At 33.1% G+C, this 25,194-nt stretch overlaps 1 protein-coding gene and 1 pseudogene across 1 annotated transcript in view; both read left to right on the top strand.

The window, feature by feature from the left end:
• Window positions 1-25,194, top strand: part of LOC116423541 (sodium/potassium-transporting ATPase subunit beta-1-interacting protein 2-like) — a 780,722-nt gene that overhangs the window by 365,737 nt on the left and 389,791 nt on the right. The window lies entirely within an intron of this gene.
• On the top strand, window positions 4,449-24,906 carry LOC100920388 (annotated as a pseudogene).

Here is a 25,194-nt window from a genome sequence, read left to right as displayed (position 1 = left end):
CATAAAATGGAGAAGAACCAATACAGAGAAACAAAATAGATAATTCATTCCTCCTCTGGAGTGGAAGATAATAATAGAAACTTCTCCCTTTCTCCAACTTGGTTTGTTAATTGTATTTCTCTTGGGTCAATATTAACATCACTTTATATCCCTAAGGTAAAAACTAGCTAGTCATAATAAGAATGTGAGCTACGAATGGAGAGAAAATAACTTTGATCTTAGATAATCTACATAGAGTTTGAGCTGGAGGGAAAAAGGAACTGGACTGCATCTTCCTCCCCATGTTTTAGCTTCCTGCCTCAGAAGTACCAGGTGCCCAAGCCATAGCTGAGCTGCCTGCTGTCTACTCAAGCCAAGATCACAGCATGGGTCTTCCTTTCTTAGGGCCAGAGACATAGATGGGACAGCTGATACCTGCACTCAGCTGAAAAGGCCACTTGCTATAACAAGAGCTGAGAACCTATTTAGAAGAACAGGAAAGACTGCCAAGAAGATTTTAACAGGCATATCCTGAGCCTGGACAGAGACACAGGCAGGATGGTAGGAGGAGATTTCAAGAGAACTCCTGTTCAGTTATAATCTGTTTGGGAAGAGTGCCATCCAAATTCCATAAAAAAGGAGGACACTTTTCAATATCCTTCTGTCTCTTTTCAAGCCCCCAAAAGGGGCTTGATAAAACAAGTCAAGTTCACATTCTGCATCATGTTTTGAGGTTTTCTTTTATATAACCAGTATGTTTTAGTGAAGATATAATGCACAATTTTCCCTCTGATTCTCTCAAGAGTTTTGATATGGGAATATTTATGCACTGACAATAAAGTGTCATTCAATGATTTTGAGGAAAAAAGGCCAGTCCAAAACTATCTTTCTCTCTGTCTGTCTGTCTCTGTCTCTCTGTCTGTCTCTTTCTGTCTCTCTGTCTCTCATTCTTTATATAAAGAAAATTATAGAATCAGACAACATAAGCATTGAGGGAAAAAATGCATGTGTATGGGGATAGTGGTGATCTTCATTGAATTACAGAGGGATTATGCTATGTAAATGCTAAGCACATTACAAATATTATCTCAATTGCACAACAGTCCTGTGAGTTAGATGTTGTCCCCATTTTTCAACTGAAGTAACTGAGACTAAGAGGTTGTGATTTGTCACAGTTTTCTAACCTCTTTTTCTGGATTTCACATTAAAGAAAGCTGAAGCCAAAGAGGTTACTTAACTTTCTCAATGCCATACAGTTAGTAAACATACCACCCTATTGTTCCAGTCACTTTTGGTTTAGAAGAAAACTGCATTCATGTATGCCTAATGTTCCAAAAAAAGTCACAACTTTTAAAAAATACATCTGTTTTTCTTTCCATGTAAATAATACAAATGGGAAGCTAGGTGGTGCAATGATTAGAGCACAAGCTTGAAGTCTGGAAGACTTGAGTTCAAATCTAGCTTCCCGTATTTACTAAGTCTGACCTTGGACAAAGCACTTAACCCTGTTTGTTTCAATTTCCTTATCTGTAAAATGAGTTGAAGAATGGCAAACCATTCCAATATATCTGCCAGGATATCTGACCATATTTTTAATGGAACCTAAAATTCATGATTGTTACTTAAGTTTATCAAACTCAGGAGTGCCAATTTATATTGTGGCCCAGATGGGGTCACAGAGAGTTGGATATGACTGAAAAAATGTCAACAACAAAATAATATAGGATTTAAAGAATTTGAAAATATATTTAAATATTCACTTCTCTGATTGACTAAGTTGTTCTAAATTGCTACACCTTTTAGTTTGGGAAAAGCAAGACTTTGAGGAGTATCTACATCTCAAAAATATGTACATTTCAAAGAAATTGTATAACTTATAGAGGAAAGAATTCAAATTGCACCTCTTACACAACTGGCTGTGTATGACTTTGAGCAATAAAATTAATTCACTGTTCTTACAACTCTTTAAAACTCTAAATTGAAAAGAATATAGGCTTGAATTGGTAGAGGAAGGGTTTTTGTTTGTTTGTTTTGTTTTGTTTTTACTGTGAGCTTTCTTTAACAATGAAACCATAGGTCTAATTGTCATCCCTATTAATGTTGATGCATTCTTCGGAAGAAGCACCAGAAATTTGGTTTTATATCTTTTCTCCCCCTAACCTTCCAAAAAAATGTTCACCAGTTTTTCCTTATTTAACAAAAATTACACTAAAAGTTACATTGATTGTCTAATGGGGATTCCATTGAACTTAGTGCATTAACTTATAGGAGTGAAATCTTTTGCCATTACTGTAGATTGGACTTTGTCAAAAGAAAGGTAAGATTTAATACAAGACCAAAGTAGATTTACTCTTCCCTCAAGAATTCTTTCCTGTCACTGTATTTTGATCATTTTATGTTTTTAATGAGTAGGTCCAGGAAAATTGCCTTAAAAAGTGAGATGAATAATCCTCAAGCATTATCTATTCTTTGCCATATGATTAATAAGCTTCCAAACCAAGAAAGATCAGAAGTAGTCCCCAATATGGGATTCTCAGAATTCTCAGGAGAAATGGGCCCATGAATACTAAAAACAGTAAAGAAAATTTTGCCATTTTATATGAGGGAAAATTCCAGTTTCTCACAGATAACAATTGGTCTATTAAGAAAACTTTGGGACTGGAGCCTAGAATAAATGAATGTCTGTTGTTTTCTCTTTAATTAATTTCTTAGGATTAAGGTGGTAGGAGTGGGTGGGAAAGCTTATAATAGAAAGAAAACTGCTTGTAATAATAAGGATGGTTCACATTTACTTAGCACTTTAATTACTTTATTCACAACCTCCCCCACTCCCCAGCTGTAATGGAAGCATAGTGTTCTCCTTTTGTGAAGATTTTGAGAGGTCTTAACCTGCTCAAGGTCACAAAGAGCAGGACATTTGATTATCTGTAAAATGAAGGTTGTAACTGATGTTACCCAAGGGTCCCTTACTGGTTTTTTCTTTTTCTTTCTTTTTTTTTTTTTGGTGGTGGTGGGGGGAAGCAGGTATTTTTTGTTTTAAATAAAATTGGATGATTTCTTAGAATAGTTGAGTATTCCACACAATGTGTTCTGAATTAAAACATTTATTTCCACCAAATTCACTTTAAATATTTTGTGAATTTGGCTGAAAGGGGAGGATTTTGCACTTTTAAATTAGAAGTAATCTAATACTGAAAGTTCATCATGTCGGGATTCAGTCAGTATGTCCTTAGATTTGAATGAATAAACATCCCAAGAGAATAAAATGTAGGCATGTTTACAACTCTCTCCAAGCAATGTCTTTCACTTTGTCTCAGTTTCCTGGGCCAGAAATGAAAGTGATTTTAAAAATACTCCTTTTTTTTTTTTTTTTTTTTCTTCCCAGGACACTGATGAAACTCAATATACTCAGCAGTAAGAGAATTCATTTGGATCCAATTGAAATGCTATTGTGGGAATCATCAGGTCCTTTAACAGATTCACTGATATTTTTAATGGAACCTAAAATTCATGTTTGTTACTTAAGTTCAAACCCAGAAGTGACAATTTATATTTTGGTAATAAAAAAATAACAATCTATAAATTGTTTAGGAAATTGAAGCCCTTGAAATGAGCTACAAAGTTAAATGCAATAGTATCACAAAAAACCAATAAGTCAAAAGGGTTGATTCATTACAACTGTAAAATTGTTATTGTTATTGCTTAGAGATTAAAAAAAAATCTGACAATTTGAGAAATATCCTAATGATGAATGTGAAAATAACTTTTTAAAAGGAGTTTAAAAATATATTCTGCATTTCTCAACACTTGAGGTTTATCAAAGTAAGCTTATCTTAGTTGAAAACAGATGAAATGAAAACAGCAGGAAATTATGCAAACAAAACATAGGTTACAGGGAAGGGAGAAGCCCGTTAGACTATTTGCATTAAGTAGAATTTAGACTATCAATCCCATTGATCAGTAACTAGCAGTGTATTCCAGTGAATGTATACATTGCTAATCATTCCAATCAGGCAGGTAGACCACTGATCAGAAATTTGGTTTCAGAAATTTAAATGTATTATAGAAGCTACTTGCAGTCCGGGAATAATTTCTTCTTTAAAACAGTGGATTGTCAAAATAAGTACATTCTTATGTTTTTCTGGTGGAAGACTAAATTTTTCTTTTCACCAAAATCACAGCTGTGACACCTCTGCTAAATTGTTTTCTAAATAGATGCCTCATTTTGACATGGAGCTGGCATTGGTCTTTCAAAACCTATGTCAAAAAAGCATGAATATAACCAAACTGGAAAGTTTTTAGTACAAATCTAGAAATAGATTGTATTAAACTTGATCTGAATATGGAAGAGCACTATGGATTATTCACAACAAAGATGAAGAAGGAGTGGATTCCAAAGATGGGGACAGCCAGTGAAAAGGTAAAGAAATGAGAAATACAGTGTCATGTATGAAAAATAGCAATCCAGTATGGGGCACATTGAATTTGTAATGTTTGGGGAGGGAAGAGGCAAAAGACAGGATTCTCATCAAAGTGAGGGGACCAACCCATTTGACTATGATGATAGCAATATGAGTGGTAAGGAACTGAATGCAAGAGATATTGTTATGGTTAAAATGACAGAATTTATCAACTGAATTTAAGGAATAAATGGGAAAGAGGAGTTGAACACAGTGCTGAGATTGCAAAACTAGCTATTTCAAAAGAAAGCCCATCATAGGCTTAAGGAATTTAGAAAGAGGTGGTTACCTAGGGATTAAGGATGATGAGTGTGGTTTTGCCCTCTTGAGTTTGAGCTTCTCACAAGACATATGAGTGGAATTTCTTGGCAAGCAGTGGTCATGGAAGACTGGAATTCAGAAGGGAAATGAAAAATATTGAAGTCTGGAAACATTCATCTTTGATATTTGTAGAAAGGATCACTGAACCAAAGGTACCTATAGATCACCAAGAGTGACATCTGTAAAGAGATAAGAGGGTAGGTAGCAGTAAACAGATGTGGAGCAGGATCTGAATGGTGATGCAGGAAAGGAGAATATCAGATGGGCAGAGTGTCTGGCACATAATAAGTGCTTAGTAAATATTTTTTGATAATTGATGATGATGATGAAAATAGAACAAGAACAGTGTCATGCAAAGTCCAGGGAAGAGAGAATGACTACCTAGACTTGAATACAGGTCTTCTGACTTATAACCAATGATTTTATAACTATACTGAATTTTGCATCAATATAGCGCTAAAGTTTTTATCATCATAGTACCAAATCTAGAAGGGGCACGAGTTCTTCTGCTCTAACTCCCCTCCTCCTCAATTTTGTTGTTGTTCAGTCATTTCAATCACGCCAACTCTTCAAAATCCCACTAGGGATTTTCTTGGCAAAGATACTGGAGGGGTCTGCCATTTCCTTCTCTAACTCATTTTACAGTTGAGGAAACTGAGGCAAACAAGGTTAAGTGATTTGCCTTGGTGCTTTAGTAAGTGGCACAGGAATCTTCCTGACTTTAGGCCCCATATTCTACTGTACCACCCAGAAGCCCAATACTCTCAAGGAAACTGAAGCCCTTGTGATTTAAATGACTTGCATAATGTCATGCGAAGATTTGGACTTTGATCTTCAAATTTGGCCTAATGTTCACCCCACTAATATCATATTTCTTCTTTTCTAGATCTTTGACATGTTTCTCATTTGTGTGTGTATGTGTGTGTGTGTGTGTATTCTCCCCTTCTACACTGTCAAACTGGGGAGAAGGGGGAGAAAGTAGGAAAGTTGAGTTCTGAAAAGTTGAGTTCTGATGGTCATATGCTTGACCTTTGTTTTATGTTTGAATATGTTTTTTTTTCCCATTCATCTAATCTAAATATACAGGTTATTTGAAAAAAAAATAAGCATACTGACTCTTCTTCAGAAGAGTCATATCTTTTTTACTATCCTTAAATCAAAGTCATAACATTTACTGCATACACTCACTCTCTGTCTCTCTCTATGTCTGTCTCTGTCTCTGTCTCTCTCCCTCTCCTTCTCCCCTACCCACCTCTGTCTGTGTCTACCTGTCTGTTTCTGTTTGTCTCTCTCTCTCTCTGTGTCTCTCTGTCTCTATCTGCCTTTCTCTCTCTCTCTCTTACTCTCTGTAACTGTGTCTCTATGGCTGTGTGTGTGTGTCTTTTTCTCTAGACCCCATCTCCCTTTCCCCCCAATCTCTCCATATACATGTACAAGTGTGTACATATCTGTACATATGTGTGGTGCTATTTTAAATTCTCTTCATAATAATTTTATCTTTCTAATTCCAGAACTACATTCTGAAACATGGCAGCCTTTTTTTTTTTTTTTTTTTTTTTTTTTTTTTTATCTTTTCCTCTTCCTCTTACTTGTCTAGCTGTGTGCTCTTTGATTGCATTGGCAGGAATCTGCAAAGCTTTAGCTAATTAATTGCCTCACAGAGCAGGAGAGAGTGCTTACCTAGATTGCATTTGCAAAAAGAGCAAAGGATTTATTAAGACATGGAGATGTTGATCTCAATTCATTTTTCATACATGCATGTACACATTGGAATTAGAAATGAAATTTTATTAATAGTATGATAATGATTTATCTATTAATAAAACAATAATGAATTCTAGAACCATATAAATTTTGGGTCTAAAAAGCTATGCAAAAATTTTTTAAAAAATATGATTTAGCCATATGTACTTTTGTACAAAAATACATGTTATAGAATCGATTTTTCTGCTATTAGTACCTTTATAAACAGGAAGTCACATAGTAAAATGCTGCTATTAAGAAACACAATGCAAAAATATTTGCTCAAAAGAAAATTAATGATATTTGAAAAAAGAAAATAAATTGTGCCATTCTATAAAGTTGAGTTGGATTTATTGTATTGCATTGAAAATTAGAACAATAGAAACACCCAAACTTTTAGTTTGGAAAAATCTTAAATACATAATATACTTCCCATCAATTCAAGTTATTTATTTTTAGGCAGAAAGACGATGTTCTTTAGTTGATGGGTAAAATGTAACAATCAATCTGTAATAAACATCTTTCATGAGCAACGCATTGCAGGTTTCTTGCTATCTTCTCAATCTATTTCCTTGTCAGCTATTCTGCTCCTTTCTGGACTTCTTTCTCATCCTTCTCTCTCGATCTGAAGCAGGAGCTGCCAAGCAAGTGGAGAATCAATATGACAGCTGAACACAGTGCCTAGAAGAAAAAGAGCCTGAAGACAATTATTTTGGAAAAAAAACAAAACCTAAAACTGAAACAAAATATGTTTCAGTGCCCTCTGAGGGAGAAAGTTTGTGAGAGCAAGAACCATTCTTTAGAAATTCATGATATAACTGAAAATTTGGGAGTGATTTGCCTAATCTTGTTTAGTCAGCATGAGAGGCTAAATTTGAATTCAAATCCCCTGACTCCAGATTCAGTGCTATTTCCATTATTGCATTCATTAAGGCTCACGTCCTCAACTTGGTTTCTATGGTTTCATTTAAGACTTAGTTCCCACCTTTTTCAAGAGGCCTTTCTGATCCCCCTAGTTTCTAGAGCCTTCCCCTCTCAAATTATTTTCAATTTTCTCTGTAAATATTTTGTATATATTTAATTACTTGCATGGTATCTTCCTTATTTGAATCCAAGGACTTATCTAAAGATTAGAATCCAAGACTGTTTTTGCCTTTTTTATTTTCTTTTTGTATTCTCAATGTCTAGCATAGTGTCTGACATATATTGCTATTCAGTCATTCTCAGTTGTGTCTGATTCTTCATGAGGCTATTTGGATTTTTCTTGACAAAGATACTTGCCATTCCTTCTTCAGGTTATTTTACAGATGAGGAAATGAAGGTAAACGGGATTAAGTGACTTGTCCAGGGTCACACAGATAGGAAGTATCTGAGGCCAGATTTGAATTCAGGAAGACTGAGTCTTCTAGATTTTAGGCCTTTCTCTATCCACTATTCCACCTAGCTGCTTGTCCTATCATATATTGAGTGTTTAATAAATGCTTTTAATTGTTTGCTAATGTTGCAATTCCACTTTTTTTGGTCTTCATGATATTTGATCATTTGCAAGGATACTGAAATTTTCAATTCTTGCTTTTCTGTATGTGTTTAATATACTGATGAATTTTACTGATTGAATACCAGAACTCAAACATTGCCTCATTTCATTTTTCGTGGCCCTAAGTTCATTCCCCAGTATTTTAAAACATACAGACCTTGATTTTTATTACTGAAGTCCTGTTATGTCTTACTAAATTTGGTGCTTTCTCCTATAGAATATTCAAAATCAGTTTAATCCATAAAAGCAGTTAGATAACCAAATTTCATTTGTGGTCAAGTCTTCATTAACAATGTCAGGGTCACCATGCCCTAAACATTTCTGGAAATTCCTCAACTAATGGACGGCTTGCATTCAAGTCTAGTTGGCATTTTGTCAGGTCTCTGGATGCTTCAATTATTTGGGTCATTTGTGTGGGGGCAGCTGTCCAGTTAATCTGGCAGCTACAATTCTCTGAATTCAGTGTCTGAATTCCTGGATTTCAGTCATTCAGGAAGGCAGTATTTCTGCAATTTCAGACAATATTGTAATTGATTATAGAATGTCAGTTGTGTGACCTAATAGGGCTAATGTATAATTGGGGGCAGCTATTTGGTAAGAGAATAATCACCTTAAAGTAAGGAAATTGTGATTTCTAGTCCAACTCACTAAATGTTTGACCCTAGACAAACTGCTTACCCTTTTTCAAATATCCTCAGCTGTAAAATGGGGATGTCAATAGTATCTGCCTTCCAAACTACATAAGACTCAATTGGGATAATATATATGTAAAATACCTTGCAAATTTTAAGTCCTAAGTGAATGGTAATTATTATTTTTATTAATGTCTCTCAAACTTAGTGAAAAAATGGACCATAGGAATATTCATGTTGAGAAGTGTGCTTACCTCCAACTTTCCTATAATTATGACCTTCATGAGTGTGTAGAAATAATAATCACATTGATATGGAAGATGGTTAGTGAATCATTTAGACATTAATGATGGCTGATATCAATTAGCAATTGATTAGGCATTTTTCCACATCTGGTCTTTATGCCAGTGTCTAGTTAGTCTTTCTTCAGAGCTGTCATTTGATCTGTGAACTTGGATTTCATGCCAGAAATAAGCTGAAATAGATAAATGAGCCTGTATTGAAATCACACTTTGCTTACTTAGAGGCCATGTGGCTTATTAAATCTCTATGGCCTTAGAACCAGAAATATCTGGAGTCATATCTTACCTCCTATACATACTGACTGCAGGATCTTAGAAAAGTAATTTAACTTTTTGGTTAAATTTAGCTAAATTTAATTTTAGGCAGCACTCAAACAGTGATGTGAAAGTACCAATCTTCATTAATAAAATACATTTCCTTTTCTATGAGTTCCCTATATCTAATAAAATCATGTCAATCAATTAAGCATAAGTACTTATTATGTGGCAGGACTGTTGTAAGAACTGGAAATACAAGTAGAAACAACCAGCCAGCCCCGTTCTAATGGGGAGAGACAACATATTAAAAAAAACAAAAGTTGAAAAGAAGGCAGGGCTAAAAAATTCTCATGAAAGATCTTGGTAGACTAAATCTGTAATTGAGTGCTCACATCTTTCCTGGTCTTTATATTTCTCTGCTTTGTTGCCAAATCCATCTCATAATCTTTCCCCATTTACTCCTCAAGCAGGAGCAGCACTCTCATCCATCTTTGTGGCATCCATTCCTATTTTTTTTTTTGTGCTCCTACAAAGTTCAGATATTTAGAATATGACTTTTATCATTATGCTGTTGTGACAATCCCTAAGTGACCTACTTGAACAATTTTTTTTAAATTAGTTAAGAAGTTATTCTACTATATTCTTTTCCTTTAGCCATGATTTTTCTCACAAATGTTACAACGGGTATTTGACAAATAAACTTGGTTGCAAAACAGCACACATAATTTCCTCATGCCCTTGGAATTTGCAGTTTTCTGAAACAAAATGCATGAATCTGATGATGACAATATCTTATGGAGAAGGCCACACAAATAGCTGAATGTTTTCCTCCCTCTCTTTATTACTATTCAACTCACCATAAAAAAATGACTGCACAGTCAATTCAGAAAGTTCAACCATTTTAAGACACTATGCTAAGGACTAAAAGATTCAAAGTTTAAAAAAGACAAAAAATAAAATATTATACATCCTAAAGGATAATCTATTTTATTTGCCTGGGAAGAATATAGAGGGATGAGAGGGGAAGGGAAAGGCAGTGGGGAGAGAAATTCAATTGATACTCAGATCGGTAAATATAAATTAGGGGAGAATACTAATAACTCTGGAATCAAGAAATTTTTTAAGAGACATTGGAGCTCAGTCTTCAGTAAATCTAGGAATTGTGAATGCATTCTAGTCATGGAAGACAAATTCGGCAAAAGAGACTAAGAGAGGACATAGAATGATTAGTTCAAGAAAGTAGACTAGACTGGCTAGAATGTATGGAGCCCATGGAAGTGTTAAAACAACATTAACTAATTCCCTGTTATATTATGACAAAAGACTATATAGGGAGTTGATATATAAAAAAGATAACAAAGAATAGAAATAAGAAGTAGAACTATGACTTACTGGTGTAGAGAATTTTGGAGGAGCAAATGTTTCCCAATTGCAACTTGATACTTTCTTTTTGACTGGCAATCTTGTAGAGTTATCTAGAGCATGAAGAGGTTTGGGCTTACCAGGGCTCTAATGGCCAGTTTGTAGATGTCAGAGATGAGACAGGAACTTCAGTAGCCCTGGCCCTGAGGTTAGCTGTCTATTGTACCATGATGCCCATCTAAAATAAGGAAAATTTGTTCATTTTGAACTTATTCTTAGTTTGTATTAAGTGATCCTTGATGATCCTTTGGAAGGATTCAATTAATATACCATCATTTCTTGGCTTTGCCTGATTAAGATTAAAGGACATAGGAATGGATTTTGGTATAATGGTAGTAATATTTTTAAAATGGCCTCTTAGAGACAGCTCTTATGTCTCAAAAAACTAGTACTACTGAGGAAATCCAAAGTCTCTTTCATCTATAAATAACCTGGGGGAAAAACAAAGCCATAGGGAAGTTATTCTTCATCAGCATTAATAAAACCTTGGTTACCTTATTATATAATCTTTCATGACATTAAAAGGCTACCATTGGATACTTTAGGTTTAGGGAAAAATATTGCTCCAGGTTTTTAATCCATTTTCCTATGAATTTGGATATATTAATGGACATTAAGTGTTAAATTAATTATATTAAAATTTCAGAAAGCTCCAAACATGATGTTAAAATAGATGTTATGAAAGTCATCATTTTAAGATGTTTGAGGATTCACCATGGTTTATACCAGTGGTTCTCAAAGTGTGGTCTAGAGAATCCTGGGGAATCTCTGAAACCATTTTAGAGGGTCTACAAATTCAAAAATAGTTTTTGTTTCCAATATGGTAAATGTCTATAAATATAATCCAGATAAACAAAAACTCTTTGGAGAGATCCTCAATAATTTTTAATAGGATAAAGATACTGAAAACAAAAGTTTGAGAACCACTGGTTTATACCATTCTGGAGGGAATTTTGCCATCTAGTGCTATGTCATAAATTACTTCTTTGGAATTTATTGAAATAGTATTAAATATTCTCCATTGTCTTATGGAATATAAAAGTATGTCTAAAATTTATATTCAAGTATTTAATTTGTGACAAATTTTATCAAGAAGAAAGTCCTACCCACCACCAAAAAAAAAAAAAAAAAAAAAAAAAACACCTTTGTAAAGCCAAAGCTTTTATAGCAATACAGAAGTCATTTTTTTTTCCCTTACCTACTGACTGTGTTTTATGTTTACCTACTCTGGGTAATAGATGCATTTGCTAATGTACAAAAGAAAGTTTTTTACCCAAGTCCTTGTCCCTCTCAAATGGTCAATATCAGAAACTGATGATTTTACTAGTGAACATGATAATGAAGAAGTATTATCAATTGCTTTGTCACTGTCCCCAAGGACATTTCTTCCATTTGACCTGTAGTAGATATTTGATATATGTATGTGCTATTATTATCCTCATCATGCATATGAATAAACAGAAAGAGAAATTAAACATCTTGCCCAGAGTTACAAATAGGTGTCTGAGGCCACATGTGAACTCAGGTCTTCCCAACTCCAGGTCTGACATTTCACAGTGTCATTTTTGCTGCCTCACAATGAAAAGTTTCATTGTTTGGTAGAAGTATTATGTTCAGATGATTCCCTGCTTAGTTTTTTTTTCTTTTAACCTTGTTAGTATTTTCAGCTATTTATTGCTGAGTATGTAATTTACTTGTATTTTTCTACCTTTTCTGCATATTTTATAAAGTAATATCTATGAGTTTTAAGATTAAAAAATACAAGCATGTTTGAGAGTAAAAAGATCTTTTTACTCTTGGAAATTATCATTTAGTTTAGTATTTCTGTAATACTTAGCAGATGTAAGACAATCAAATGCACTCTTTCCCCAGAATAAGCATCTGATGATATCTGGCTCATGCAGAATGATGAAAAGGAAAACATGAAGAACAATTAAACATGAAGTAGAATAGGGAAAAAACCTGAAGTTTGAAAGGAAAAAATATGGACAAATTATTGTCCATGGAAAGAACGTGCAAAGCCTACTGTCTGTGGGAGGAAAGAAAGTTTATATATAAAATGAAAAGAGAAATGTGAAATATAGTCAAATGCCCCAAGGGATCTTCAGTGGTAGAAAGTCTGCAAAACACCATTCTATAAGGTAGACTATTTTTAAGAATCAGAATGCCAGACTGTTGATTTTTTTTTTAAACTCTGGTGTATATTATATGAGCAAATATGAGATAACTATCCATCTATTTTATTTGGCCTAGTTTGGGGACATTATAAATGTCACTTTCAGTTCAGTTGAAGGATCATGAATTTCATGTATGAAGTGTTGTTACGGTGAATCATATAAGAAATCCCCCCAAATTACAGTGTTCATTCAGGTGGCAAATGTAGGAATACCCTCACCAGGATGCTGATACCATTTGTGAAATTAAACATTTGAATAGTGATTAATGATGCTGCCAAGAACTATTTTGTTATTGTTGTTTTTAATCCCATTGTCTAATCAAATGCAAAAAAGAAAAGATTCTAGGTCTACATGTTTGGGTTTAAGAGATTGACAGAATATTCTGCTTATGCTTTGGAACCTCTATTTGGTTTGCTTCTTAGAATTGAGATAAATAATATGAAATACAAAAATCTCGTTGGGTTTTAAGACAGATATCACATTCAGTAGTTTATTGGTCTTGAGTAGAGCATATATGAGTGACAGACATGAGTTTCATAAAGATTTTGTAGTTTGTGAAGCTTTTTTTTCTTGATTATCTTTGTGTGGGTGGTATTCTAACCTGTGTATGTGTTTTTATTCTTTAATCATCTTTTCTTTGAAACATGTTGAGAATCCATTCCTAAATACTTTTCTTAATTGGTCATATCCATTATATATTTCTTATGTCACATAATACAAAACTATATCCAACTTGTTTCTAGGTATCATTTTCATTTTGGTTCTGGTTCTAATGTTATTGATAAGAAAAATAATTGTTCTGCAAATGTTGGAAAATCTGTTCTATTTTGCATCTATTTGTTATCCAAGTTACATTTGTGCTAGTTAGATTACTTAGTGAATAAAGCCACAGGCTGAAGTCAGGAATACTTGAATTTAAATATTCACTTATTATAACTTATGAGTTATGTGACTCTGGGCAAGTCAGTTAATATTGGTTGCCTCAGTTTCTTCATCTGTGAAATGCAGTGGAGAATGAAATGCCAAACTACTACAGTATTTCTGCCAAGAAAATCCTGAATGGGATCATAAAGAGTTGGATGTGACTGAAATATGATTAAATAATAACAAAATTTAATTTGAAAATGCCATTGGAATGATTTGGCTTAGTTGTCTTTCAAGCCAAGCTTTTTGTATATGCATATTTCATTTTCGAGTTCTTTTTCTGAAATACTTGTCATTCCTTTTCATCTTCCTCCTACACAGCATAGATTAGTGTCTCTCTTGACTGGCTTATCTCTCTCTTTGGCAAGGAGATTGTGTATTTTTAGGCTGAAGCAGGTTCCCAAGTTCTTTTGATGTACTCATTGTGACAAGTGATTCCCATTGGCTAATACTTATCTAAAAATGATGCCAATCAGATTCAATATCTTTATATTATACATTCCACATATATTCATAGTCAATATTATGAGTCTAGTTGGAGCTGTTGTAATTGCATATTATTTTTCTAACCTTTAACCTTTTTTCTTTCTGAATTTAATGTTTATTTTAACATTCATTGTAATATTTTATAATCTGGAGTAGAAACAAAGAATAGAAGTCTTTTTATTTTCTTCTTTCTCTCTTTAAAGTAAATTTTTTGTCATATGAGATGACTCTTTGGAAGTGGAAAGAAAGAAGCCAAAAGCATTTGACTTGATATAAAAAGAAGATATCAGGAAATGTTTATAGCTTAAAAAGAAGTTGTAGATAGGATGATTTGGATTCCATATAGAGAAGAAATTTCCTTTAAAATACAGCTATCCAGAAGTGGAATAGACCAAAAGTTAATTAGTTTATTAATAAATCTTCTTTCTTACTTCTTTTCCTTCTTTTTTTTCCTCCCCCTATTTCTCACTTCCCCCTTCTTGTTCCTGTTCTTTGTTAAATTGATGCATGCTCTTTCTCTCCTTTCATTTTCCCTCCCTCCCACTAGTTCTCCTTTCCTTCACACTCTCCCCTGTCCTCATTCTGCCTCCCATTCTGCCCTTTCTCACAGCCTCTCTCTCCCTCTCCTCTGTATGCCCCCAGGAAAAAGAGGAGAACCTAGGTGTTCTTTTCTTATATTTTAACATATTCTACATTTCTGATTTGGATCCCCCCTTCCTAACAATATGAGCATATTATAATTCTCCTTGAAAAGGTAAAACAAACATTCAGAGGGAGTATCACAGCATTGAGTTAATCCTGAGATATAATTGCAGTTGAAAACTAGAGTTCACATTCCTCAGCAAGAGGGCAAAAGCTTATTTTAGAGGCTTTGTTTCCTGATTTACTCTCTTAGGTGTCTATGCACTAGCTTTTGATAATGTAGGTACAAGAAAAATGAAATATAATGGTACTTCTTGTTGCCAGGGAATGTGTCATCATTGAAGTTTCTGTAAATGAATTCTCAAACTACCTTATACAAGTAGTTATTTGATTCTTTCACTTTTCCTTGTCTTTGGAGTTACTTGCCTGACTTGGGGGACCTTAATGAATTTGTTGATCTATCATAGAAACTATCTTTAATAAGACAAAATATTGAACATGACTGCAAAGTAACAATAATAATTAGGGGGCATATGGCTGCTAGAGCAGGTCCTGCATTTTGTATAGGAAAAAGCAGAATGCTTCACGAGACACTCTAATTCTTGGTTTAGTAAACATGGTCATGATTTGTTCACTTATAGTTTTATGTTAAATTCATAATGTATTTTTAAAAATTTCTGGGTTTAGCATTGGCTGGATTTGAAGGGTAATATCTGCTTTGTTTCTAAATTTAGACCCTATTTTTATAGAACATGGTAATTTCTCATAAATTTTGTTTTCTTTCACAGAATTTATTTTTTTTTGCAAAAAAAAACCTTAAGGCAAAGGGTAAAAAATTAGCTCATTAATATTAGTCAAGTGCACAACAATTTTATCAACTTGAGTTGAATCTATCCCTACAGACATGATATAGATTATGTGTGATCATTACATTTGTCTTATATCCCCCCAAATCTGTAATTATAGAATTTTTATTGCTTTTTTTTTTTTTTAGTATCCAATAGCCTAAGTAGGATGAAAACTCTTTGAGGACAGGGACTAATGTTTTACATTTTGTGTAATTCCAGAGCCCAGATAGTGCTTTGCACATTGTGGTAATTTAGTAAATGCTTCTTGAATTAAATGGATAAATGAGTATTAGTCCAACAGTGTCTTTTTTATAAAGAAGTAAACTGGGACCAGGAGAAGTAGGAATAAGAAGTCTTAAATTCTAGTCTCAGAACGACCATTTACTGAATGAGGCTATGTACAAAAGATATGACCTCTCTGAAACTCAGTTTCTTCAGCTAATTGATGAAATTAACAATGGCCATACTGCTGACTTCACAGGGTTATTGTAAGAAACAAATAGTTATATTAAATTATGAGACCTTAAGTAAGGACAAGGACTATGTGAAGTCTGCCTTTTATAACAATTAAGGAATTGTGTCCCTTATAAAAAAAAATAAGCCAAAGAAAATGAAAGAAAAAAAATTCCAAAAGGACACAAATTCTGAAAGAATGTTGATTTGCACTTGTCCTCACAAATAGATGCCAAGATATGGAATGTCTCAATTTTTTTCTTTCCTTTACTATTTGAATATAAGGGAATTTTTGACTAAATCATCAGAATTTGTTTTATTGAAATTGTCCTTTGGGTGAAAGTTTCTCTCTATATTTACCCTCTGAATATAACTTTTCTATATGAATTCTATTAATTTAGGCATGGTAACTTGAATTACTTTCTAGATTAAAATAAAATAAAGTCTATCTTTAATTATCTATGGCTATTAAGGGAATTCCCTGATTGTTCTCCTTGGAGTCCAGATGACAGATTTAGATAATGCCTGAGTCACTAGTAGTCAAACCCTGAAAAATCACTCAATCTCTCCAAGGCTCAGATTTGTCATCTATAAAATGGGGATAATGATTAACACCTATCCCACTGGAATGCTGGTAAATGTTTAACTATTGACCCTCCAAAACATTTATGCACAACAAACTTTTAAATTTAATCTGTATAAATAAAATTTTCTTCATCTCAGGTCTAAACAATCAGTAAAAACAAGTTAAGCCCTAATTTCCAATTTCAAAGTATAAATGCTCACATTGAAAATTTCACAATTGACTTAAATTTTTTTTTGCCATTCTGAAGCATTCTGAGCACTCTCTAGCACTAGGTATAAGTATCTTCATTTCACAATTAAGAACTAAGATAGAAAAAAATAGTGAATGTCAAGGGCCCCATAGCAAGTATCTGATTTAAATCTGGGTCTTCTTGCCTCCAAATTCATCACACAGGAATTATCCTCACGTTGTAAAGCATTATAGAAACTGCAAAGTATTTCAGTGTGGGCCATTACTATTACAGTGACTAAGAGGTCAACAGTGTCTTTTTTGTGGGACTTGGGACAATTAGGGGGTTGGACTAGCTATTATTTGTAGTTTAAAACTATCCAATAATATTGCCATCTGGTGAAGGATGAAGGCATCTAAAGACTAGCATTTGAGATATTAAGCCATGAAGACCTCTGAAGACAAATAGTGACACCATAGCAATGAGTTGGAGAAATAATCCAAAAACACTAGGTAAATAGAACATTCCAGCAATGTTATCAAGTTGCTAGAATGAGAATCTCTATGAACTGCCCTCTTTTTTCTTTTGACAGAAGGTGAGAGTTTGAGATTCATTGTGATTGTAAAAATGTTTTGTTGGTATGAGAGACAGGGAAAGTTAAGATATTTAAAATCTATAAAATATCTGTAAACCAAAAGTTTTATTATTGTTATTCTTTTGTTTAAATTATTACTATTTTATAAAACCAATACTTTTAAAGTCTTGTAAGTATATAAAAGAATCGTTTAAAAATCATGATGATTCAATGTGACTTTTATTGAATCTATTATCTTTAAAGTACAAAAAGAGGATTAAAGACAAGGAATAGGAAATGAAATGAAAAACAGTGAAGGACCATGAACCATGAGGAAAGATGTAGAATTGATTGCAATTATAGTTTTCCTGAACTAGGATGGAATTTAAAGTTCATTTCATTCAACATTCTTATTTTATGTATGAGAGAACTAAGCACAGAGAGGTAGAATGCCTAAAATGATACAGCTGGATAGTAGCAAAATTGGGATTTTAGCTCATTTATGAAAATCGAATGAAAAGCTAGTGAACTTTGCATTGCTTTTTTTTCTTTCACCTTCCTTTTGTCCTTCCTTTCACCTTTTTCTAGTAAAGGAAAACATTGTTTTCTTATTATTCTTGTTTCCCATTTTCATTTAAACCCTTTCCTTAGTTTCCTCCAAACCCATTTTCAGTATAGGAATTAAATTTAAGCCACACAAGTAGCTTCCATTTCTTCACTGGTGATATGTCTAACATCAGATCTTTTATGAAGTCTGAAATAGTGAATAAGAAAATTGAAAATTTCTGATGCTGGTCAAATTTGTGTCAAAATCAAAACAAAATTTGTATAGAGCAAGAAGCACTGATAATATAATGTGAAGATGATTCAGGGGTCAAATATCAGTGAAAAATGATCAAGAGATTAGATATGCTACTCAGTAAATTTGGGAAATTTTAATATGACATATTAATGGACTATGAGTGTTCCTGGTGTGCAATAAATCTCATGGTGCAGAGATTGATTCCCTTGTTTATTTTAAAAAAATTATTGTCATAAAGACAAAGCATCACAGATAATCATCAGGATCACCAATCTGAGGGTTCTAAACAGAGGAGTGAAGGAAATGAATAAGCTGCTTTGCATATTTTTATATATGTAAAACCTCATCTCTAATCTCAACTATTATCGGGAGACTTAATTTTAATACAAAATCAGTTAGTACAATATTGTGGTAAAACATCTAGTTAGCATTAAAGCTATGGAAATCTTCTCTAGGTCATAGAGTTGGAAAGCAGTGCAACATGACCACACAACAAAACTCATCACAATGAGCAGATAGTAGAACTCATTTATGAAACTCTCATTTTATTAGGAGATTTATAGTAGTTTGATCTGATTTCTTTTACTATACTGTAATCTTTCTTAAGTAGGGATACAAATTTTATATTTACCATAATTCCTCGCTAAATGCACATAGTACAATTAATAAATATCATTTTGTATCATCATATTATATTGTACTATACTAGATTTTTAAAAAAATTACCTAGCTTCATGGTGATTTTGATGAATATTTTGGATTTTCTAAGTTATTTGCTAAAGAGTGTGGCCATCCTTATGAGAATTCATAAAAGTATCACAGCAAAAAAAAAAACAAAACTGAAAAAATATTTAATTTATTGAAGCTTGGAATCAAGGATGGTCATTACTATTTTTTTTAATTGCATTGACTTTAAAGCGGAAAGAAACAGCTATAATTAATCTTGTCTTTTCTTTTTATAAGTGAGGAAAACTCTCTGATACCTCGAGAGGTTTGTAGGACTTGCTCAGGATCACAAAACTACTGAATAACATAGCTTGAGCTAGACACTAGATCTCATGGCTTCTTGGCCTAGTGGTTTTTTTTTTTTTTTTTCATTACAACTTGAATTGTTTATATTTTAGAATCTCCATGTATATTACTATTAGTAATAAGTTTGCTGGGGGGAAAAAAACAAGATAATGTCAAGTAAAGAGTAAAAATATCTACCAGCTGAACAAACATTCTGAAACAACTGAAATGCATATATTTGATGCGTCTACTATAACTGCTGTTACTTTTAATGAGTCCCTATCATCATCAATAATTTTCTGGTAGTAAGACTGATCCTCAAATTGTTTTCAGTTTGGTAAAATCTCTCAGATATTGTATGCAACCAATAAGATTTTCAAGAGGTTATAGTTACTTTTAGACACCATGGAAGAGTAGGAGGAGAACTTGTGTAAAAGCTTCATTATTAAATTTCTTCTGAATCTCAGCTTTTGGGTCTTGCTACTGAAAATAACAATATAGAAACTATTGAAACTTGAAACATACCTCTTTACATTTGGTTGATTTGTTTGTTTTTCCTTTGGTAAATATAAAATTGAAAAAAAAAAGTGTCAATATACTCAGACTCTAAAAGTCTGGATTCTGTGGACACTAAAACTTATATATTATGTTTGCATACTGCTCTAGTAAATATTATCTTTTTTTCCAGTTATAATGACCCTGCAAGAAAGGGAGCATTATTTTATTTTAGACTGGGAATCTGAGGCTCAGATGGCCTAAGTGAGTTAGTTGACCAAAGTCACACAGCTATTAAATGGTAAAGCCTAATCTAGAGCACTTATCAAGGAATCTAGACTATCTTGGTGATCTTTTCATTGCACCTTGATGCCTCTGATTTATATCTACTTTATGTCATCTTGTTTCTTTTTGGAATCCAAGAGAGAGCCGACTTGTCAAGTTTGCAGTAGAATTGAAAGTGATTTCTCCTTGTCCTCACAGAAAAGAAACATAAACCCTTCCTTTCAATAAAGCACTTGTTAACCTTGCTGACAAACTCAAATAGCATTTTTCACCAAAAAGCTGCGCACAGCAGGTAAATGCTATGATGATATTTGCTCAAACATTTCAAAATTTGTTAAAAGGAAGCTCATGCCAGGATTTTACTTGTCAGTTTTCTGCATATTTCTTTTTTATGTGGGAATATAGCAAGGATTGTAAAAAAAAAAAAAAAGTAGACAATAAGAAAAGACTGATCCACCATGTAGGGTGATGAAAAAGGAATCACTGGCCAAAAAACGGGGAGGGGGATGAGGGCTATAAATAATTGTTGTCTTTCAGCAAATTACTTCATGTTCATCAGTTGGAATTCCATTTATGTGACAGTGGGGATTTTTTAATGTACCCATTGAAGTAGAAATCCATAATTTTCCTAGTGATTAATTTCCAAAAGAATTTTGAGAATAATAATTTCTGCTAAAGAGAAACAAAGTAACCTTGACTTTGGCTTTAAAAAAAATTTGAATGTCATTTTAAAGTGATACTATCTGTATTTGTGTGATATATATATACATATATATATATATATATATATATATAGAGAGAGAGAGAGAGAGAGAGAGAGAGACAGAGAGAGAGACAGAGACAGAGACAAGAGACAGATACATAGAGATATGTTTCATTTTTCTATATACCTAGACTTAGCATTTAGTTTTATCCACACAATACATTGATTGTTGTGAGTAGCAGAATAATGATAGAAGAGTAAAGGACAAAATGACTAAGATTTGATTCTTTTGAGAAACAAGAGATAACAAATTTTTATATCTGATCTGATTTTCTACTTTTGTACACTAAATGTTAATTTTCTAGTACGAGAGATAAGAATAGGAGTAGCGAATTTTATATGGTGAATAAGTTATGTCCTTGCTTGAAAATATCAAAGATTTTTCTACTTTTATAGGACCCATAGTTTTATGGACATGATCAATAATTTATTGGATTAAAAATAATAATAATAGTTAAAATTAAGATTTTCAAAGTTTCATTTGATCGTGCCAACAGCCCTGCATATCATAATATAAATGTTATTACTTCTCTTTTATAGATAAGAAAACTGAGGCTAGAGAAGTGAAGCAATTTAGGTAGTGTTACATTGTCCATTAAGTTTCTGAGATGGCAATCCAACTCAGATATTTTTCCTAACACCAAATCCATTGTTCTTTTTACATAGAGTGATAGCTACTATTTTATCGTTTGAAAGAAGCAGAGTACTTATAAAAGAATCTACATGTTCTACAATGTTTTTTCACTGTATAAATGTTCATAAGTCTTATATGTATATGTATGAACATATTTTCAAGATTTTCTGGCTTCCAAACTAGATTGGAAATTCCCAAAAGGCAAAAACCATTGCTTCTATTTCTGATATTTTACTCTTCTCATCACAAAGAACAGTGGATGTTCCATAACTCTTCTTGATTAATAAACTGCATTATCTCTCAAGAAGTTATACTGCCTTTCTAATAGGAGGTGTTAAAATGAATGTTTGATGATGAAAAAGATAATGATGGTGGTTGACGTTCCTTGCCTAGACATATTTGGTCCATTATTATGGATATATTTATTATTAATAATATTAATTACTCTTATAAATTAATCTCAGATTTAGTGATTTTTATACAATAGTGCAGTGGAGTAATTAGTATGAGGAATTATTATCCTTATTTTTCAGATAAAGAAACTTAGAATGAGAAAAACTAAGTGTTTTGTTGATTGTTACACAATATGTTTTAGAACCACTGCAAACTCATGTTTTCTGATTCTAAACTAGATGCTCCTTCCACATGACTTTGGTCTGTAAGAGTTTTGCATCTTTAAATGTCATGGTATAAAAAAACTCAAGGCATGTGGGTCTACTCAGTGCATCAGTCTTTCCTACTTTCCTACTTTAGTCAGCTTCAACCCATGAAACTCTAACAACCATTTCAAAGGGACCCACAGTTATCACTGATTTAAGAGGCATTTATTCTTGTACAAGAGTCTTCCAACATTAAAAAGTAGAAAACATTGCTAACAATCAAGGAAACAGGACCACCCTAAGCTATACTGCCTTTATTGACAAAGAATATTTAATTGGTGATGCTGCAAAGAATCAAGTCAATATGAACCTCACCAACATGGTCTTTGGTGTCAAATGTCTTGTTACAGATTTGATGATGTAGTTGTACAGTAAGATATGAATCAGTGACCTTTCATAGTGGTGAATGACACAGGCAGGACTAAGATCCAAATGGAATACAAAGAGAAGACAGAAAATTTCATCTATGATTTTGTTTTGTTTTTTTGTTTGTTTGTTTTATTATTGTAGTAAGTTAATTTATTTTTAACATACTCTGCTTTATGAATCATGTTGGGAGAGAAAAATCATAAGAAAAGGAAAAAGCATGAAAGAGAAAAAAAGAAAAAAGAGGTGAACATAGCATGTACTGAATTACATTCAGTCTCCTTAGATTTTTTCTGGGTGCAGTTGGCATTTTCTGTTCAAAGTCTATTGAGGTTGCTTTGGATCACTGAACCGCTGAGAAGAATCAAGACTTTCATAGTTGATCATCTCACATTCTTGCTGTTTTTCTGTAGAATGCATGTTTTGCTTAGCATCAGTTCCTGTAAATCTTTAGAGGCCTTTCTCTAATAAGTTTGTTTATCATTTTTAATAGAACAATAATATTCCATTACCTTCATATACTACAGCTTGTTCAGCCATTCACCAATGTTGGGCATCCACTCCTTTTCCAGTTCTTTGCTACCACAAAAAAGTTGCTATAAACATTTTTGCATAATTCCAGATTCTTCTCTAGATTGGTTGGATTCATTCACAACTCCACCAACAATTCAGTAGCGTCACAGTTTTCCCACATCCCTCATATATTTATCATTATCTTTTCCTGTCGTCTTAGTCAATATGAGAGATGTGAGTTGATACTTCAAAATTGTCTTAATTTGCATTTCTCTAATGAATAGTGATTTATAGCATTTTTTTCATATAAATATAAATGGCTTTAATTTCATCATCTGAAAATTGTTCATATCCTTTGACCATTTATCAATTGGGGAATGACATATTATAAATGTGACAGTTTTTTATATATTTTAAAAATGAAACCTTTATCAGAAATACTGGTTGAAAAAAATTGTTTTCCTAGCTTTGTATTTCCCTTTTAGTCTTGTTCCTGTTGGTTTTGTTTATATAAACCCTTTTTAATTTAGTATAATCAAAGTTGCCCATTTTGCCTTTCATAATGTTCTCTAGTTTTTCTTGGTCATAAATTCCTTACATCTCCAAAGTACTGATAGGTAATCTGTCTATGATGTTGGCTAAGCTGAAAGAAATTGCCAAAGCTTGGAAAGGATGGCACAAATCCTGTTGTTACAGTGCTACCTACATCATTAGTTTTCAATATTAGGTCACCAAAGATGCTGGAATAAACTGGTTTCAAAGTAGTACAAATCTTCAATGAGCTAACTGCTGCTGCTATTATTTATGACTTGGACTAAAGGGTTGATGCTAAGAAAAATATGTTGATTTGATCTTGGAATAGTGCTTTCAATGTATCCATTCCAGCATTGAAGATGATATTGTTGAAATCAAGTCCACAGCTGATAACATCCACTTAGTTGAAGAGAATTTTGAAAACCACATGATCAAATATTTCATTGTTGAGTTCAAGCAAAAGATAATAAAAACATCAATGAGAATAAAAGTGAAATGTCACCACTTGCGAACATAGAAAGAAAATTCTGTTTTCCAGTAGTCAGATCAGAATTGAGGATGTGAAAGTATGGTATTCTATATCTCTATCATTTGCACGGAAGATCTGGATTTTAACCTCTTCTGTGGCACATTGAACCTTATGGAAAAGGACCTAAGATATTCCAAAGATAAATCACAGATTTATGACATGGTCTTGGTAGGTGTTTCTACCGAGATACCCCATATCCAAAAGCTTCTGCAGCACTCCTTCAATAGCAAGGAGCTCAACAAGAATATCATTCCTGATGAAATTATTGCCTGTGGTGCACTTGTTGAAGCTGGCATCTTTTTTGGAGATTAATGTGAGAACGTTCAGTACTTTCTGCTGTTGGACATCACTTCTCTTTCTTTTGGAAATGACAGTTTTAAACAAACACAATATCACCGTTCATACCAAGCAGACACAGACCTTTACTTCCTACTCAGACAACCAGCTTGGTATGCTTATTCAGGTTTATGAGGGTGAGAGATCAATGACAAAGGATAACAACTTTTTGGGAGGTTTGAGCTCACAGGCATGCCCTCTACCCCCAGACCATTCTTCAATTGAAATAACATTTGACATTAATGTAAATGTTCAATGTTTCTGATGTAGATAAGAACATGGACAAGAAAAATAGGATTACCAATGACAAACATTGTCTGAGTAAAGAACACATTGAATGTATAGTTTAGATGTGAGAAATACAAGTCTAAAGAAGAGAAATAAAGAGACGAGATATCTTCCAAGAATTATCGTGAATCTTATTCTTTCTTTTTTTTAATAATAACTTTTTATTGTCAGAACCCATGCCAGGGTAATTTTTTTACTACATTATCCCTTGCACTCACTTCTGTTCCAATTTTTCCCTCCCTCCCCTTGATGGTAAGCAGTCCTATATATGTTGAATATGTCGTAGTATATCCTAGATACAATGTATATATGCAGATCCAAACAGTTTTCTTGTTGCACAGGGAGAATTGGATTCAGAAGGTAAAAATAATCTGGGAAGAAAAACAAAAATGCAAACAGTTTACATTCATTTCCCAGTGTTTTTTCTTTGGGTGTAGCTGCTTCTGTCCATCATTGATCAATTGAA

Source organism: Sarcophilus harrisii, chromosome 4, assembly GCF_902635505.1.
Source record: "Sarcophilus harrisii chromosome 4, mSarHar1.11, whole genome shotgun sequence".
Lineage (NCBI taxonomy): Eukaryota > Metazoa > Chordata > Mammalia > Dasyuromorphia > Dasyuridae > Sarcophilus > Sarcophilus harrisii.
The sequence above is the reverse complement of the archived record's forward strand: the minus strand, read 5'-3'. Positions and strand labels throughout refer to the sequence as shown.